The sequence below is a fragment of the Rhinopithecus roxellana genome, chromosome 2 (assembly GCF_007565055.1).
Source record: "Rhinopithecus roxellana isolate Shanxi Qingling chromosome 2, ASM756505v1, whole genome shotgun sequence".
Classification (NCBI taxonomy): Eukaryota; Metazoa; Chordata; class Mammalia; order Primates; family Cercopithecidae; genus Rhinopithecus; species Rhinopithecus roxellana.
In genome coordinates this window covers 178,152,453-178,174,479 of record NC_044550.1, presented here as the reverse complement: position 1 = coordinate 178,174,479, position 22,027 = coordinate 178,152,453, and positions in this window count along the sequence as shown.

Below are 22,027 nucleotides of genomic sequence, written 5' to 3'. Positions count from 1 at the left end.
TTGTTTATTATTTTTTCAAATGCTTTTCTTTAACCTTTCCTCCAGTTTTTTAAAAATTAGTTAATTATCTCTTTAGTGATCAACACTGTCAAAACTAAATTAATATCTATAGAAACATTTCCTTGGAGTGTTGCAAATTTCTAGTTATGAGAAAAAAATTGTTGTATTACAGTCAGTAGACTGGGATTTATTTGGAAAAGGAAATATATTTTTTCCTATATTTTATATTAACCTGGTTCAGATCAGGCATACACCAAGCATTTGCATACCCATTAGTTGAGAAAAACAAAACTAAACCAGTACTCTAGGCCAGTATTTTTTTAACTTTTTAAAAAGTTTGATCAATTCTATTTTTGCCCATTAAATACTTGCACACATGCACATTTCTGTATATAATTTAAAATATTTCTTACTTTTACTAAATGTGATCCACTTCTATTTTAGTCTGTTCTTTTTCATTTAAGAAATGTTCTTGTACTAGTTTTAGCTCCAACAGTTAAAAAGTCTGAAAGTCATCACTTCAGTTCTGACAAGTTGAGCAATCTTAACAAACTGAAACCTTATGACTTTTCTTGAAGTTATCAGAGACCTGAGGTCACAGAGCAAACTGATATCTTGAAATATGGAGAGATAGGATGAATCTAAAAGTCATTGCCAAGATCTATTCATCTGGAGCAGAGGCTACTGGGGTCAGCAAGTCAGAACAAGTAATCTTCATGAAAGCTGAAGACTGAGTGTGAACTACAGGGAGAATGAGTAACTTCTGAGGCTACAGTGTAAGTGGACACTTTCTCCAGGACCCCCATCAGTCTCTCACTGTCAGGAGCCAAGAAGGTATCCTTCTTGGCTCTAGCGGTAGGAAGGGAAGAATAATCATTATGAAATAAATTCAAGTTTTACCCAATAAAAGATTTCATCTGTAGGGGAAAAGGCTAATACAGTGTTATCCCATCTAAGAGAAGATGACTTCTCAAACATCACACTGCTTGCCTTCGTGTCTCACCTAAGTGGGGATAAAAAGTTAAGAAATACTTGAAAATCACAGCCCAGAAACATCAGCTCACTAACCGACAGAATTTAGTCATAAGATCGCACAATACTTTGTTTCTCCTATAATTTACTGCTACACCAATAGATTTCAGTGGGATAGCAGCAACAGCAAAAAAAAGTCGCTAGTTTCAGACTCTCCCTGAGAGCAATTATTAGAAAAGCCCAAAAACAATGTAGAAGACAGAGTAAGAAAAGAAAAAGAATTTTAATCTTTAGCACATACAACTACAGAAAACAGTAAACACAATCCTATTTCAAGCAGGAGTAACATAAATCTTCACACTAAAGGCCACATATAATGTAGTCCTTATTAACTGATACATCATGTCTGACTTTAACAAAAAGTTATAAGGCCTGCCAAAGGCAAGAAAAAACATATTTTGAAGAGGCAAAGCATCATAATAACAAGAACCAAATATGATATAGATGTTGGAATTGTCAAACAAAGAATTTTAAATAACTATGCATATATAATAAACATATAAAATAAATAGAAACACTTATAAATATGGTAGATATTAATACAACTATATCGATAATCATTTAAAATGTGAGTGGTCTGGGTATTACAATTAAAAGAAAAAATGGTAGGATAGTGAAGAAATACTATGCAATGTCTATTAAAAATTCATTTAAATATAGATACATACATAGATTGAAAGTATATAAATGGAGAGTTACATCATGCTAATACTAATAAAAGAAAGCTAGCATAACTATTTAATTTCCAACAAAGAAAACCATAGTGCAATAAAATTCCAAGTGTTAGAGTGGCATTGTGTAGTGCTAAAGGGACCAGTTCTCCAAGAAAATATAATAATTCTAAAGGTATATGAAAGATGATATTATTAAGAGGTGGGGCCTTTGGGACAGTGATAAGGTCATGTATTAGTCAGGGTTCTCTAGAGGGAGAGAACTAATAGGCTATATATATATGTATATACGTATATACGCATATATATATGCATGCACACACACATATACACATATATACACACACATATACACTTGTGGTGTATATATACACACATATATACACACACATATACATTAAAAAGAGGAGTCTATATATATACATACACACACATACACACATATTATATACACACACATACATGCATACATATATGTTTTAACTCACTTAATGATGTTGCTGATAAATGAATTAACTGGCAGCACAGTAATGCATAAAGAAAAAGAAAAATATAGCCACCGTACTTTTCAGTTCCTTTTGAGACTTGCTCTTACTTTGTTGCCCAGGCTGGGGTACAGTGGCATGATCACAATCACAAGGTCCCACAATAGGCCATCTGAAAGCTGAGGAGCAAGGAGTCCCAAAACTGAAGAACTTGGAGTTTGATGTTTGAGGACAGGAAGCATCCAGCATGGGAGAAAGAGGTAGGCTGGGAGACTAGGCCAGTCTAAGTCTTTTCACATTTTTTTTTTTTTCTGTCTGCTTTATATTCTAGCCACACTGGCAACTGATTAGATGGTGCCCCTGCAGATTAAGGGTAAGTCTACCTTTCCCAACCTACTGACTTAAATGTTAATCTCCTTTGGCAACACCCTCAGAGACACACCAAAGATCAATACTTTGCATCGTTCAATCTAATCAAGTTGACACTCAGTATTAACCATAACAAGTCATGAGGGTAAAACTCTCATAAATGAGATTAGCCTCTTATAAAAGAAGCCCAAACAAAACCTCCTCATTCCTTCCATCATGCAGACAAACAGTGAGGAGATGCTATCTAAGGATCAGAAAGTAGAACCTCATCAGTCACCAAAACCGCCAGCATCTTGATCTTGAGCTTCTCAGTATTCAAAACTGTGAAAAACAGACTTCTTTGATTATAAACTACCCAGTATATAGTATTTTATCACAGCAGTATGAAAAGACTAAGACAGAGACTCAAGTATACTTTTATCATTAATTGATAAAACAAGCAGACAGAAAATTAGTAAAAACATTTGACATCAAGAAAAATATCAATAAACTTGATCTAACTGATATTCACAGCACATCTCATTCAAAAACAGACTATTCTCTTAAACTTCTGTGTTTCATTTGCATAGAGAGTCCTTCTTCTGAGAAATAAAACATACCTTTATAATTTAAATGTTTAGAAATCATACAATGCATGTTCTCAGACCATAATGGAATTAAACTATAAGTCTATATCTAAATGATAGCTAAGAAATCCCCAACTATTTACTGCACGTACAACATATTTTCAGATAGCATATATGACAATAAAGAAATCTCAAGAGAAATTTAAAAATATTTAGAACTAAATATAAATGAAATTACAACTTATAAAAATGTATGAGATATACCAAAAGCAATAATTCAAGAGAGATTCATAACATTAAAGACATATCAGGAAAAAAAGAGAGATCAAAAATCAATAGCCTAAGCTTCTGCCTTAGGAAAGCAGGAAAGAGTGATTTAGTCCTAACACAACTAAATTAATAAAACATAATAATTACAGCAAAAGTCAATAATAATGAAAATAGGAAAAAATGGAGATTATCAATAAAATAAAAAGCTGAAAACTTTAAAATATCAATCAAATTGATAAACCATTAATAAAGCTAACAGAGAGAAAGTGATCATACATTATCAATATCAGAAATAAAACAGTAATCATTACTACTGATGTAGACATCATTAAAGGATAGCCCAGGTGTTCATTGAACAGGGCAATTCTCACAAATTTGGTGTTAGATGATATTTATCAATTTATTGAAAGATGTAAACTATTAAAACTCCGACAAGGGGAAGTAGAAAATAGTTCTATTGTATCACTAATTAACAACCTTACAAAAATATAAAGCAGTCCATATTGTTTTACTGGAAAAATTTACCGGTTATTTAAGAAAAAAAAATCAATTCTTCACAACCTCTTCCAGGCAACAGGCACAGAAAACATGTTTCCTAACTCGTTATATAGGGCCAATATTATATATTGCTAAAGTGTAATGAATTTATTAAAAAGAAGGAAACTACATACTAATATCTTCCATGAATGTAGATAAAAATGTCCCAGAAAACAGTACCAAATTGAAACCACAATATATGAAAAGAATTATTTCTGACACACAGGTGTGATTTGTTTCAGCTATTTAAGATTGATTCATCATTGAAAATTATCAAACCGCGTGCCTCAACATGTCAACAAGCTGAAGAAGAAAAATCATGTGATCATGTTATTTGATGAAGAAAGAACTTCTTCAAAAAAACCAATATTAATTTGCAATTTAAAAATAGCAAATTGAGAATACAGATGAATATTACCAACTTCGTAAAGAACCCAATATTAATTTGCAATAAAAAATACACAGCAAATCGGGAATATAGATTAACATTACCAACTCGATAAAGAACATCTGCCAAAAAACTAGCAATCAATAACACACAGAATTATATGCTTTCCCCATAAGATAAGAAACAAAGTAAGAATATCTTCTCTCAGCACACCTATTCAACACTAGATTGGAAGCCCTAGCTACTGCAATTAGATAAGAAAAATAAAAGCTCTGCAGTTAAGAAGGTAATAATAATGCTTTTTTATTGACATGATGTCATGATTATCTTTGTAGAAAATCTTAGGGATCCTACAAAAAGAAAAATTTCCTGGAATTAAAGTGAATATAAAAACATCACAAGATAGAAAGACAATATACAAACTCAATTGCTTTCTGATATACTAACAATGAAAAATTGGAATATGAAATTATAAAGAAGATACCATTATAACAGTACCAAAAAATGAAATACATAGGTATAAATTTAACAAAATACATATGCAGCTTATATGTAGAAAACTACAGAACTCTGATGAAAATATTACAGAAGAGATAAATAAATAAATACATATGTGAATTGAAGAATTCAATATCGTTAAGCTGTCAGTTCTTCACAACTTTATAGATCCCATTCAAAATCACAGAAAGCTGTTTTAGATATTACCCACCTGATTCTAAACTTTATAGCGATAAGCAAAAGACTTAAAATTACCAACAAAATAGTACAGAGGAAGACAAACTTTAAGAGCATACAGTATCAGTATCAAGATCTATTTTAGTAGATGCTAATGGAGACCTTGTAGTATTGCCAAAAGAAAAGATACACAGATTAACAGAATAGAACATAGTCCAGAAATAGACCCACACAAATATAACCAACTGATCACTGACAAAGGAGCAAATTAATTCAATGTAGAAGAAATACTTTTTACCTAATAATATTGCAAAGATTAGAAATTCATATGCACAGAAATGAACCTACAAGCAGACACTAGTTCTTTCATAAAAATTAACTCAAAATGTATCATAGATCTTAAATATAGAAGCAAAATTATAAAACGTCTAGAAGAAAAACTAGGAGACTTTCAGTTTGTCAATTTTAAAAATAAAACAATAAACTCATGATCTGTGAAGGAAAAGCTGATAAGCTGAACTTGGTTAAAATTAAAAATTTCTATTCTGCAAAAGATACTATTAAGAAAATGAAAATACAGACCACCAACTGCTAGAAAATAGTTAGAAAACACCTATAATAAAAAACTCGTATTCCAATATACAAAGAACACTCAAAGCTCAACAATTTAAAAAAACGAAACAAAACAAAACAAAACAAAAACTCATTTTAAAATGAAAAATATCCGAACAAATACCTTGGATGTAAAGATGGCAAATAAACATGTGAAAAGTTGTTCAACATCATTTGTCATTAGAGAATTGCAAATTCAAATAGCATAGTAGCACATTAGAATGGCAAAAAAAGAAAAAGAAACACAAACACACCCCCAGAAAACTGACAATACCAAACAGGATGAAAAACAACAGGAAATCTCGTTCATTGCTGTTGAGAATGCAAAATGGTACAGCCCCTTCAATAAGAGTTTAGCAGATCTTATAATGCTAACAATCTAAAAATTAGACTTCTAGATATGTAACTAAGTGATATGAATACTTTTGTCTACATAAAAACTTGCACATATATGTTTATAGTAGCTTTATACATAATCACACAAAACTAAAGGCAAACAAAATGTCCTACAGTAGGTGAATGGATAATCCTGTGGTACATCCAGTTTAATATTATTTTGTGATTAAAATAAATTTGGTATGACCTATGAAACACTAGATGAGGAGGGGGCAGAGCAAGATGGCCGAATAGGAACAGCTCCAGTCTCCAACTCCCAGCGCGAGCCACACAGAAGACCGGTGATTTCTGCATTTTCAACCGAGGTACTGGGGTCATCTCACTAGGGAGTGCCAGACAATCGGTGGTGGTCAGCTGCTGCAGCACGACCAGCGAGAGCTGAAGCAGAGCGAGGCATCACCTCACCTGGGAAGTGCAAGGGGCAAGGGAATCCCTTTTCCTAGCCAGGGGAACTGAGACACACAACACCTGGAAAATCGGGTAATTCCCACCCCAATACCACACTTTAAGCAAATGGGCACACCAGGAGATTATACCCACACCTGGCTGGGAGGGTCCCACGCCCACGGAGCCTCCCTCATTGCTAACACAGCAGTCTGCAATCTAACCGCAAGGCAGCAGCGAGGCTGGGGGAGGGACACCCGCCATTGCCGAGGCTTAAGTAGGTAAACAAAGCCACTGGGAAGCTCGAACTGGGTGGAGCTCACAGCAGCTGAAGGAAAACTGCCTGTCTCTGTAGACTTCACCTCTGGGGACAGGGCACAGTTAACAACAACAACAACAAAAGCAGCAGGAACATCTGCAGATGCAAATGACTCCGTCTGACAGCTTTGAAGAGAGCAGTGGATCTCCCAACACGGAGGATGAGATCTGAGAAGGGACAGACTGCCTGCTCAAGTGGGTCCCTGACCCCTGAATAGCCTAACTGGGAGACATCCGCCACTAGGGGCAGTCTGACACCCCACACCTCACAGGGTGGAGTACACCCCTGAGAGGAAGATTCCAACATAAGAATCAGACAAGTACATTCCCTGTTCAGCAATATTCTATCTTCTGCAACCTCTGCTGATGATACCCAGGCAAACAGGGTCTGGAGTGGACCTCAAGCAATCTCCAACAGACCTACAGCTGAGGGTCCTGACAGTTAGAAGGAAAACTATCAAACAGGAAGGACACCTATACCAAAACCCCATCAGTACGTCACCATCATCAAAGACCAGAGGCAGATAAAACCACAAAGATGGGGAAAAAGCAGGGCAGAAAAGCTGGAAATTCAAAAAATAAGAGCACATCTCCCCCTGCAAAGGAGCGCAGCCCATCGGCAGCAACGGATCAAAGCTGGTCAGAGAATGACTTTGACGAAATGAGAGAAGAAGGCTTCAGTCCATCAAACTTCTCAGAGCTAAAGGAGGAATTACGTACCCAGCGCAAAGAAACTAAAAATCTTGAAAAAAGAGTGGAAGAATTGACAGCTAGACTAATTAATGCAGAGAAGGTCATAAACGAAATGACAGAGATGAAAACCATGACATGAGAAATACGTGACAAATGCACAAGCTTCAGTAACTGACTCGATCAACTGGAAGAAAGAGTATCAGCGATTGAGGATCAAATGAATGAAATGAAGCAAGAAGAGAAACCAAAAGAAAAAAGAAGAAAAAGAAATGAACAAAGCCTGCAAGAAGTATGGGATTATGTAAAAAGACCAAATCTACGTCTAATTGGGGTACCTGAAAGTGAGGGGGAAAATGGAACCAAGTTGGAAAACACTCTTCAGGATATCATCCAGGAGAACTTCCCCAACCTAGTAGGGCAGGCCAACATTCAAATTCAGGAAATACAGAGAACGCCACAAAGATACTCCTTCAGAAGAGCAACTCCAAGACACATAATTGCCAGATTCACCAAAGTTGAAATGAAGGAAAGAATCTTAAGGGCAGCCAGAGAGAAAGGTCGGGTTACCCACAAAGGGAAGCCCATCAGACTAACAGCAGATCTCTCGGCAGAAACTCTACAAGCCAGAAGAGAGTGGGGGCCAATATTCAACATTCTTAAAGAAAAGAATTTTCAACCCAGAATTTCATATCCAGCCAAACTAAGTTTCATAAGTGAAGGAGAAATAAAATCCTTTACAGATAAGCAAATGCTTAGAGATTTTTGTCACTACCAGGCCTGCCTTACAAGAGACCCTGAAGGAAGCCCTAAACATGGAAAGGAACAACCGGTACCAGCCATTGCAAAAACATGCCAAAATGTAAAGACCCTCGAGGCTAGGAAGAAACTGCATCAACTAAAGAGCAAAATAACCAGTTAATATCATCATGGCAGGATCAAGTTCACACATAACAATATTAACCTTAAATGTAAATGGACTAAATGCTCCAGTTAAAAGACACAGATTGGCAAACTGGATAAAGAGTCAAGACCCATCAGTCTGCTGTATTCAGGAGACCCATCTCACATGCAGAGACATACATAGGCTCAAAATAAAGGGATGGAGGAAGATCTACCAAGCAAATGGAGAACAAAAAAAAGCAGGGGTTGCAATCCTAGCCTCTGATAAAACAGACTTTAAACCATCAAAGATCAAAAGAGACAAAGAAGGCCATTACATAATGGTAAGGGGATCAATTCAACAGGAAGAGCTAACTATCCTAAATATATATGCACCCAATACAGGAGCACCAAGATTCATAAAGCAAGTGCTTAGAGACTTACAAAGAGACTTAGACTCCCATACAATAATAATGGGAGACTTCAACACTCCACTGTCAACATTAGACAGATCAACGAGACAGAAAGTTAACAAGGATATCCAGGAATTGAACTTATCTCTGCACCAAGCGGACCTAATAGACATCTATAGAACTCTCCACCCCAAATCAACAGAATATACATTCTTCTCAGCACCACATCGCACTTATTCCAAAATTGACCACATAATTGGAAGTAAAGCACTCCTCAGCAAATGTAAAAGAACAGAAATCATAACAAACTGTCTCTCAGACCATAGTGCAATCAAACTAGAACTCAGGACTAAGAAACTCAATCAAAACTGCTCAACTACATGGAAACTGAACAACCTGCTCCAGAATGACTGCTGGGTACATAACTGAAATGAAGACAGAAATAAAGATGTTCTTTGAAACCAATGAGAACAAAGATACAACATACCAGAATCTCTGGGACACATTTAAAGCAGTGTGTAGAGGGAAATTTATAGCACTAAATGCCCACAAGAGAAAGCAGGAAAGATCTAAAATGGACACTCTAACATCACAATTGAAAGAACTAGAGAGGCAAGAGCAAACACATTCAAAAGCTAGCAGAAGGCAAGAAATAACTAAGATCAGAGAATAACTGAAGGAGATAGAAACACAAAAACCCTCCAAAAAATCAATGAATTCAGAAGTCGGTTTTTTGAAAAGATCAACAAAATTGACAGACCGCTAGCAAGACTAATAAAGAAGAAAAGAGAGAGGAATCAAATAGATGCAATAAAAAATGATGAAGGGGATATCACCACCGACCCCACAGAAATACAAACTGCCATCAGAGAATACTATAAACACCTCTACGCAAACCAACTAGAAAATCTAGAAGAAATGGATAATTTCCTGGACACTTACACTCTTCCAAGACTAAACCAGGAAGAAGTTGAATCCCTGAATTGACCAATAGCAGGCTCTGAAATTGAGGCAATAATTAATAGCCTACCAACCAAAAAAGGTCCAGGACCAGATGGATTCACAGCTGAATTCTACCAGAGGTACAAAGAGGAGCTGGTACCATTCCTTCTGAAACTATTCCAATCAATAGAAAAAGAGGGAATCCTCCCTAACTCATTTTATGAGGCCAACATCATCCTGATACCAAAGCCTGGCAGAGACACAACAAAAAAAAAGAGAATTTTAAACCAATATCCCTGATGAACATCAATGCAAAAATCCTCAATAAAATACTGGCAAACCAGATTCAGCAGCACATCAAAAAGCTTATCCACCATGATCAAATGGGCTTCATCCCTGGGATGCAAGGCTGGCTCACATTCGCAAATCAATAAACATAATCCAGCATATAAATAGAACCAAAGACAAGAACCACATGATTATCTCAAAAGATGTAGAAAAGGCTTCTGACAAAATTCAACAGCCCTTCATGCTAAAAACGCTCAATAAATTCGGTATTGATGGAACGTACCTCAAAATAATAAGAGCTATTTATGACAAACCCACAGCTAATATCATACTGAATGGGCAAAAACTGGAAAAATTCCCTTTGAAAACTGGCACAAGACAGGGATGCCCTCTCTCACCACTCCTATTCAACATAGTGTTGGAAGTTCTGGCTAGGGCAATCAGGCAAGAGAGAAAAATCAAGGGTATAGAGTTAGGAAAAGAAGAAGTCAAATTGTCCCTGTTTGCAGATGACATGATTGTATATTTAGAAAACCCCATTGTCTCAGCCCAAAATCTCCTTAAGCTGATAAGAAACTTCAGCACAGTCTCAGGATACAAAATTAATGTGCAAAAATCACAAGCATTCATATACACCAGTCACAGACAAACAGAGAGCCAAATCAGTGAATGAACTTCCATTCACAATTGCTTCAACGAGAATAAAATACCTAGGAATCCAACCTACAAGGGAATGTAAGGGACCTCTTCAAGAAGAACTACAAACCACTGCTCAGTGAAATAAAAGAGGACACTAACAATGGAAGAACATACCATGCTCATGGATAGGAAGAATCAATATTGTGAAAATGGCCATACTGCCCAAGGTTATTTATAGATTCAATGCCATCCCCATCAAGCTACCAATGAGTTTCTTCACAGAATTGGAAAAAACTGCTTTAAAGTTCATATGGAACCAAAAAAGAGCCCGCATTGCCAAGACAATCCTAAGTCAAAAGAACAAAGCTGGAGGCGTCACGCTACCTGACTTCAAACTGTACTATAAGGCTACAGTCATCCAAAACAGCATGGTAGTGGTACCAAAACAGAGATATAGACCAATGGAACAGAACAGAGTCCTCAGAAATAATACCACACATCTACAGCCATCTGATCTTTGACAAACCTGAGAGAAACAAGAAATGGGGAAAGGATTCCCTATTTAATCAATGGTGCTGGGAAAATTGGCTAGCCATAAGTAGAAAGCTGAAACTGGATCCTTTCCTTACTCCTTATACGAAGATTAATTCAAGATGGATTAGAGACTTAAATGTTAGACCTAATACCATAAAAACCCTAGAAGAAAACCTAGGTAGTACCATTCAGGACATAGGCATGGGCAAGGACTTCATGTCTAAAACACCAAAAGCAATGGCAGCAAAAGCCAAAATTGACAAATGGCATCTAATTAAACTAAAGAGCTTCTGCACAGCAAAAGAAACTACCATCAGAGTGAACAGTAAACCTACAGAATGGGAGAAAATTTTTGCAATCTACTCATCTGACAAAGGGCTAATATCCAGAATCTACAAAGAACTCAAATGAATATACAAGAAAAAAACAAACAACCCCATCAAAAAGTGGGCAAAGGATATGAACAGACATTTCTCAAAAGAAGACATTCATACAGCCAACAGACACATGAAAAAATGCTCATCATCACTGGCCATCAGAGAAATGCAAATCAAAACCACAATGAGATACCATCTCACACCAGTTGGAATGGCAATCATTAAAAAGTCAGGAAACAACAGGTGTTGGAGAGGATGTGGAGAAATAGGAACACTTTTACACTGTTGGTGGGATTGTAAACTAGTTCAACCATTATGGAAAAGAGTATGGCAATTCCTCAGGGATCTAGAACTAGATGTACCATATGACCCAGCCATCCCACTACTGGGTATATACCCAAAGGATTATAAATCATGCTGCTATAAAGACACATGCACATGTATATTTATTGCGGCACTATTCACAATAGCAAAGACTTGGAATCAACCCAAATGTCCATCTGTGACAGACTGGATTAAGAAAATGTGGCACATATACACCATGGAATACTATGCAGCCATAAAAAAGGATGAGTTTGCATCCTTTGTAGGGACATGGATGCAGCTGGAAACCATCATTCTTAGCAAACTATCACAAGAAGAGAAAACCAAACACCACATGTTCTCACTCATAGGTGGGAACTGAACAATGAGATCACTTGGACTCGGGAAGGGGAACATCACACATCGGGGCCTATCATGGGGAGCGGGGAGGGGGGAGGGATTGCATTGGGAGTTATACCTGATATAAATGACGAATTGATGGGTGCTGACGAGTTGATGGGTGCAGGACACCAACATGGCACAAGTATACATATGTAACAAACCTACATGTTACGCACATGTACCCTAGAGCTTAAAGTATAATAAAAAAAAATTTAAAAAAAAAGAAACACTAGATGAGTCTTAAGTATAAAAAAAGTATAGTTGGTGCTTTTTTTCCTACCAAGATTATTGAATAGAGGCTTTGTCAGCATAACTTAACCACTTGGAAATAGCAAAATAGTGTGTCGAGATTAATGTCATGAATTTTCACTTAAAAAAAGAACATAGGAGTTCGACAGAAAAGCAGAAGAAAACTTCAGATATTGAGAAAAAGAATGCAGACAGCAACCGACATTAACTCTGTCCAGCTGAAAATTAGTGAATCCCAAGTGTATGTGTGGCAGGGGTTAGTGTCTCTGTGATACACGTACATTCCTATTGGGGAATCATGCAAACCAAGCCACAGGGGAGCCTCTTGACCATCCCAAGCCTTGGATCGAACATGGGGAGGATCCAGGAGACTGTGAGAAAGAATGGCACTTTCCGTGCATGTTTTCATTCCTGCAGACAAATAGAAAGAAGCCATTTCTGATGCTAGCTCACAGCAGGCTGTATGGAAACCTGCCAGCCAGTGGAGGTAACAGTCACCGGTTTAGAAAGTGTCAAACCAGGGATTGGCATTCTGGTCTCAAGAAGAGGAGGGAACCTATGGCCAGAATTGAGAGTTGAGTGTGGTTTTGTCTCCAGCCATGGATGTTAAAAGTTTGGCAGCTCCCATTCATAGGACCAAAGCATGAGGAGATTTGTCTTAGAGGCATAGTTTTGACCCAGCTGGCAAGGTTTACAGCCTGGGGAAGTTTAACAGATTGAAGCACACTCTGCATGTGACTTGTCTAATAGTCCGAACAAGCTGGCAGAGTTGTCCCGTGAGGAAGCCTTGCCAGGTTTGAGCATGAGAACAGAGCAGGTCTCACTCCTGCCTACTTCTGCCTCTCCTGGCTGTGGAGATAGGACTGCCCCTGCTTTCCTAGTACTGTGACTTAAGCACAGATGCAGTTACTTCACTCATTGCAGGGGCATTTCTCCCAAGGCCTGAGGACTGCTCCTTGACTCCAGTCAGGGCCAGCCCTTGTGCCCATCATTGTGGGGTCCAAGTGCAGGATTGCCTGGCCCAACCCTGCCTGGGTCACTTTTGCCCCTTCCTCAGAAGCAGAGAACAGAACCAGGACCACTGAGCATTTCATTGTCTAACTCATCACCTGGAACACCCAAGTACCTCCCCTAGTTAACCCCTAGTGAACAAAGGCTAAGAATAAACCCTACTGCCACCACTGCAGCTGGCTCTCACTTGTAAGTGTCACCTACTGGTCTGGAGGTTGATTTGCATAGCTCATTACAATAACTGCTGACACAAATGCCCAGAACTTGAAGAGAAACTTCTCACAATCTCTGCTACCACCATCACCCAGGACACCCCAGTTTTTCAAGAGGTCATGAGAATGCTTACTGACTCAGCATACCACTACAATTGGCATCTGAGAAAGCCACCACACTAAGGCTATTTATGACTGAGAGAATCATACAGTCTTTGCCACTGAATGCACCCAGAAGCAAAGCCAAATGGTCCTACTCAACACACATCATAATGACATTGTAAAGCCCAAAAAAAAAAAAAAAAAAAAAAAAAAAAAAAAAAAAAAATTCCTGTCCCAAGGAAAGTAAATTCAAAAGTAAAAAAAAATCAAGTTTCTTCATGTGGGAATAAATCAGTGTAAAAACACTGGAAGTGTGAAAAAGCAAGGTGTTATGACATCCTCCCCCTCCGAAAAACAAAGTAATTCTCTAGCAATGAATCCTTACCAAAACATAAACTGAAAAGAATGTCCAATATTTCACATAAAGTATTCGAAATATTGATTTTAAAGAAGCTCAGTGAGATGCGAGAGAAATCTAAAACCTATACAAATAAATCAGAAAATTATTAAAGATACTGAATATGAAATTCACCAGGAAGATAAATATATTTAAATACAAAAACAAAACAGAACTTCTGGAAATAAATGCATTGAGGGAATTACAACAAAAATTTGTAAGTTTCAAAAAGAGACTACACCACACAAAAGAATGAATCTCAGAACCTGAAGACAGGTCTTTTGATTTAATCAAGTCATATAAAAATAAAGAAAATGATAATAATAAAGAATGAACAAAGCTTTCAAGAAATAAAGTATCAAATAAATTGTCTGAACTCACAAATCATAAGTTTTTTTAAAGAAAGAGAAAAGTAAAATTCCAGAAAACCTATCTAAGAAAACAATAGAAAAATGTCCTAGTCTAGCAAAACCTTTAGACATCCAGTCAATACATTGCAGGACAGACTACACCATGGCATATTGTCATAACACTCTCTGAAGTCAATATGAAGGAAAAAAAAATCCAAACTTGGCAAAAGTGTCAAGTCACCTACTGAAGAAACCTCATCAGACCAAGAGTACACTTCTTAACAGAAATCTTACAAGCTAGAAGCAATTGGGGTCCTATTAAAAAAACAACAACAAAACAAAACAAAAAGAAACTGCCACTCATAAATTTTATATCCTGCCTAAATAAGCTTCATAATAAAGAAATAAAATTTTTGGCTCCTGCCTGTAATCCCAGCTCTTTGGGAGGCTAAGGCAGATGGATCACAAGGTCAGGAGATCTAGACTATCCTGGCTAACATGATGAAACCCCATCCGTACTAAAAATACAAAAAATTAGCTGGGCATAGTGGCATATGACTGTACTCCTAGCTACTCCGGAGACTGAGGCAGGAGAATCACTTGAACTTGGAAGGAGGAGGTTGCAGTGAGCCAAGATCATGACATTGAAAGAAAAATGGGCAAAAGAATTCTAAACACGGAAATGAAAATTGGTATTCACTATCATAATAACACATGAAGGTAGGAAACACACAGATCTCATGAAATAATTACACAAAGGAGGAAGAGAAAAAACTCAATGGCAATATGACAGAATTTCACCAAACAACAAAGATAAACAGAGGAAAAAAGACAAAAAATTTCACAAAACAACTAGACAAAAATCAACATTATAACAGAAACAAAACCTCATATGCTAATATTAAGCTTGGATATAAATGTATTGGATGTTTCACATAAAATATACAATTTGGCGGAATGAATTTTTAAAACATGAAGTCATTATATGCTGCTTACAAAAAACTCACTTATCTGGTAAAAATGCTTATTGAATGCATTTTTACCTGCAATGCTTATTGCAGGTAAAGGGGTGAGAAAAGATATTTCACATAAATGAAAAACAGAAGCAAGCTGGAGTATGTACTTATATTGGATAAAGATATCAAATCAAAGATAGTAAAAAAGACAAAGAAGATCATTTTGTAATGATAAATGGATCAGTATGACAAGAGAATATAACAATTCTAAATATTCTAATATATGCGCCCAACATCAGAGCACCAAGACTCATAAAGCAAATATTATTAGAGCTAAAGGAAAATATGAATAATCATAAAATAATAATGGGGGCTTTGATACCCATCTCATAGCACTAGATAGAATATTGAGACAGAAAATGAACAAAGAAAAACTGGACTTAAACCAGACTTTAGAATAAATGGACCCAACAGACAGAACATTCTATCCAACAACCACAGAATATATATTTTCTCATCAGTACATGGAATATTCTCCAAGATACAGCTTATGTTAGGTCATAAAACAAGTCTCAATAATTTTTTTAATAAAATTATATCAAGTATCTTCTCAGACCACAGATTAAAGCTAGATATTAACACCAAAAGGAACTACTGAAGCTGTACAAAAACCTGAAAGTTAAACAACATGATGTGGAACAATCTTTAGAGCAACAAAAGTAAGATGAAAATTTTAAATTTTGAAATGAATGAAAATCATAACACAACATATGGAAACCTTTTTTGATACAGCAAAAACAATGCTAGGGGAAAAGTTTACATTGTTAAATGTCCACATAAAAAAAGAAATATTACAAATTAACAACTTCATATCACGACTCAAAGAACAAGGAAAAAATAAACCCAAAGCTGGCTACAGAAAGATATAACAAAGATCAGGGCAGAACTGAATGAAATTGAGAAACACACACACGTACACACACACACACACACACACACACACACACAATACAATGGATAGAGAAAATAATAAGTTGGTTTTTAGAAAGATAAAGAAAATTGATTAATTTCCAGTTGGACTAATGAAGAAGTAAGAAGATCCAAATAAACACAATCAGAAATGAAAAAGAAGACAGTACAACTGATACCAAAGAAATACAAAAGATTATCAGAGGCCACTATGAAATACTGTGAACTCTATGCTCACAAACTATAAAATCAAGAGGAAATGAGTAAATTGCTGGAAAACAACCTCTGAAAATTGAACCAGGAAGAAAGAGAAATTCTGAGTAAAGCATTAATGAATAGTGAGAATAAATCAATACTACAAAATTTTCTAAAAAATTAAAACACCAGGACCACAGAGATCCAAAGCCAAATTCTATCAAATGTATGAAAAGGAATGGGTAGCAATCCTCCTGAAACTTTTGCAAAAAGTAGAGGAGGAAGGATACCTCCATAATTCATTCTATGAAGACCTCATAGAATAAATTGTCTGGATAACAAAGTCAGTCAAGGAAATAACAAAAAAAGGAAACTATAGAACAATATCCCTATTGAAAATAGTTGCAAAATTTTTGTACAAGTGCTAACAAACTAAATCCAACAGCACAATAAAAAGATAATACACCACGATCAAGTTGGAATTCTTTTCCCAGGAATGCAAGGATGGTTTAACATATACAAATTAAAGATGTGATTAATCATATTAACATAATTAAGGTTAAAAAACATATGATTATTTCAATAGATACAGAAATAGCATTTGATAAAACTGAGATTCTTTCATAATGAAAACCCCCAAAACTAGGTATAGAAAGAATATACCTCAAAATAATGAAGGCTATATACAACAAACCCACAGCTGACATACTGGAAGGGGAAAAATAAAAGCATTCCTTATAAGAATTGGTACAAAACAAGGATGTCCACTTTCACCATTCCTATTCAAAATAGTAATGGAAGTCCTAGCCAGAGTAATCACTCAAGAAAAGGCAATAAAAGACATCCATATTGGAAAAGAGGAAGTCAAATGATGTTTGCTAATAAAGTAATCTTATACTTACAAAGCCCTAAAGACTCCTCCAGAAAATTTTTAAATTTGTGAAAGGCATTCAATTCCTGGATACAAAAAAAAATGTCCACAAATCAGTAGCATTTCCATACATTAATAATGATCAAGGTGAGAATTAAATCAAGAAATCAATTCCATTTACAATAGCTACAGAAAAAAAAAAAAGCCTAACAAGGAAGTGAAAGATATGTATAAGAAAAATCTGTAGAATACTGACAAAATAAATTTTGATTAACTCAAAGAAATGGAAAAACATCCCATGCTCATGGATCAGAAGACTTAATATAGTTAAATGACCAGACAGCTCAATGTATACCAGGTTTTCAGTTGGAAGAAAAGAAAAACAGTTGAAAGAAAGGAAAATGTGGGGAGTTGTGGATTATTATCTATGATACTGTAAGTGTGGATATATGACACAATGCATTTATTAAAATTCATAGAATTGGATCATAAAGAGTGAAACTCAGGTTTGAATTTTAATATATATAATATTTTAAAAAGGAAAAACATTTGCAGTAAGAGGATGCAGGATAAAATAAAGAATGTGAAAAAAACTATCTAATTGTATTAAAATTTCATGAAATAACCTTAATGAAGTGGTATGGGGCAGGGTGTTGGCCAGAGTAACTTGGGAAATGAGTGAAGACTATGACACTTAGCAAAAAATAAATTAGATATGACCTCTGTATTCTAGTTGATATTTTTTCTATGACAGTGTACATGAACAGTCATAACACCACTGTATATATTGAACAATTCAGTAAATGGATGGTAAATGGAGAGAGCCAGGTTTTTCTCTTTTGAAGTTGAAGATTGCAAATAAACAGGAGGAGAAAGATAGAATGTTCCTTGTGGTAATAGATTAGAATTCAGATCATCAATATAAACTTATGTGTAGGTTAATATAAATACAGATACATATAAAATATGTATAATTTTTTGTATATACCTGAGTTTAGTATTCCTTTCTCTGTCACACATAATATTCCTTTCTCTGTCAGCTGACAAAGGTTAGAAGCAAGGATATCCCAGTAGCTGTAAGCACAGATGGAAGTCAGATCTTGTCTCTTAATATCATTGTATACTAAAAGGAACTGTGACTTTCTGGATAAATGGTTGATTCTAAGACTGGGTCGAGAAATATACAAGAGAGCATGGTGCATTCTGTAGTGCCAGAAAGTAATGATTTGCTACACACACATACTCATAGTACTTTGTCAAAGGGACACTGAGACTAATTGCAAACATTTCCGTTGAAGAAAGTTAGAAAACAGAACAACAAAATTCAGTATTAGCTTATAACCAAAAATATAGAACATATTCATTATTTCACACTGATATAAAAGAATAAATAGACAAATGTAGGTTTGTGGAGTGATGTCAACAAAATGGTGCAAAAGAAGATCTCTAAGCATCACTCCCCCCAAAAAAGATACAACTGGAACTATATCAAGACAAGAATACCACCTAGCATTCACTAGAGCTCAAGGGAGAAGCAAAGACACATCTGTGCCCACAGAATTAAAACGAGCCATGACTTGTCACACGAATGTTCATTTCAAACTGTGCCACCCTTTCCCCAGGCCTAGCCTAACGCCATTTACACATAATTTAACTAGACCCATGTTTTTGAGATGGCAGGAGGGAATTGGAAGTGGATGTTTAATCTTCCCATTGGTCTTAGAATCTTTGTGGGAAGCCCACTCTGGTCCTATCCTACGGGAATCACTGAGAGTGTCAGGAGGACTGAACCAACTGGAGTGAATGCAAGACAAAGAACAGGCACTAATCATAGCAATAGGCATGTGAATCTCGGCAGCTACTCTGCCCTCTGATCAATGGGGATACCACACTGAAGAGATTGGGCAGTTCTGTAGTGTGTCAGGAAGCACAATCCATGGCAAGACCCAAATCCTTGGACAGATTTTCCACAAAGCCCAGATGTTTGTGGTAAGCCCTCTACTGACTAAGAATAAGCTGAAAGGTCAATATTAAAATACAGTGCCTACTTAAGTCACCCAGGATCAGAAAACAATGGCAGGGCAGTAAGTTCCAGTGCAACATTTTAGTTCCATTGTTCAGAGTAAGTCTTCCCAGAATTAAAAGGAACAACAAGTCAGCATTTAAATCTCAATATTAATTATTAAAGTTCTAACATCACAAAAGAACCCCTAAAAATCAGGAGAAGATGTCTGTCTCCTCAAATGTACAAGAATCAGTGCAAAAATACACACATGGAAAAAATCCAGGGCCATATGACACCACCAAAATAAACCAATGAAGCTCCAGCAATGGACCCAAAAGAATTGAAAATCTGTAAAATGTCAGAGAGATAAGGCAGAATAATCCCCTTAATGAATTTTAGCAAATTGCAAATTAAAATGTAAGAACAGAAAACAAAAGAAAATTTGAAACACAATTCAAGAATAAAATAATATATTTGCCAAGTAGAAACAATTTTTAAAAATCCAAGAAATAAATAATACAATAGATAAATTGAAAAACTCATTAGAAAATTTCAATAGCAGAATTGATTAGACAGAGGAAATAAATGAGCTTGAAGACAGAATATGAACAATTACAATGACAGATATGATAAGATCTGCTGTCACTGGGGAGGGAATGTTCTGGGTCCAAAATCTGTGGCTCACATTCCCAAGCTGGAAAAGGTAAAGGATAAATAATTTGCCATTAAGCTGGGTTAAATGTGCACTGTTGAGTTTTCTATATATAAAATTCACATAAAAAATGAGCCTGTATAGAGCAACAACAAGTAATGAGATCAAAGCAGTGACAAAACATATGCTATCAAAGAAAAGCTCAGAACATGACTGGCTTACTACTGAATTCTACCAAACATTTCAAGAAGAACTAATACTAGATTCTACTCAAACTGTTTCAAAAGATTGCAAAGAAAAGGTTATTTCCAAACTCATTTTATGAACCCAGAATTACCATTATAACAAAATCAGGCAAGCACACAACAAAAGGAGAAAACATCAGGCCAATATCCCTTAAAAACATAGAGGCAAAAATCCTCAAGAAAATACTAGCAAATTGAATTCAATGTTACATTAAAAAGTTTATCAATCATGATCAAGTAGGATGTATCTCAAGGATACAAAGAAAGGTGGTTCAACATACACAAATAAACATGATATATCATATTAACAAAATCAAGAAAATAAGTCTTATGCTTATTTAAATATATTTTTAAAGCATTTAATAAAATTTAGCATCCATCATGATAAAGTTCTCAAAACTCTGGATATAGAAGGCGTATAGTTCAAAGTAATATAGACCATATATGACAAACTCACAATTAATATAATACTGAATGAGGAAAAATAGAAGGCCTTTCCTCTAATATCTGGAACAAGACAAGGATGCTTACTTTACCTATGTTATTTAACATAGTACTGGAAGTCCTAGCCAGAGCAATTTGAAAAGATAAAGGAATAAATATTATCCAATCTGGAAAGAAAAAGTTAAATTATTATTGTTACAGATGACATGATCCTATATTTAGAAATACCTGAAGACTCAACTATAAAAACTATTAGAATTGATAAATTCAGTGACATTATGAGATACAAAATCAATATACAAAAGTCAATATCTTTTCTATACACCAATAGCAAACTATCCGAAAAAAAATCAAGAAGCAATCCAACTTACAATAGCTACAAAATAAATACCTAGGAATAAACTTGACAGAAGAAGTAAAACATCTCTACAATGTAAACTATAAAATGTTGATCAGAGACATTGAAGGAGACACAAAAATGGGAAGATATCCCATGTTCATGGATTGAAATTATTAATATTGTTAAAATATCCAGACATTCCCACCAGATGGATGACTAGAAGCAGCTAGTTTGCACTGTTCTTGTGGAGAGGAGATAGAGTATTGAATAAACACTAGCTCTTCAAATGGATTGTTCAGGGGGCCATGATGGGATTCATCAAGCAAGAGAGCAGAGAGGAGCAAGGCAGGACAGTCACCCCCTTGGACTGGCACAGAGTCAAGGGAGGCTCCCCACTGCTGGGAAAGTTTGAGTAAATGAAAGTTCCCAAGGACCCAAACTTCTGCCATGGATCTTTGCAGTCCTGGCGACAGAAGATCTCCCCTAACCACCCCCTTCACTGGCGCCTTCACACCAACAGGTAGAGTTGCATGCAGTATGGGCAGAGTCACCACTCAGGGCCACACAGAGCCCCAAAGGCCTTGGATTCCTGAGCACCTCAGCACCAGCTGCTATAGCTCTGCCAAAAAGAAGGACAGGCTATGTTGTGTGCCCCCAGAATAGGGATCTCATCCACAGTGCTGAAGAGTGAATGGACTATAGTCTTTGCCCCCATTGCACCTTGCTAGAAAAAAAACACTGGTCTGGGACTCCAGCACAGTTTCCCCATCCCTTTTTAGCACTCAAGCTGGTCACAGTTCTGCATTTCTCTAGGATGGAGCTCCCAGAGGTAACTGACATGCCCACAGCTTCTGCT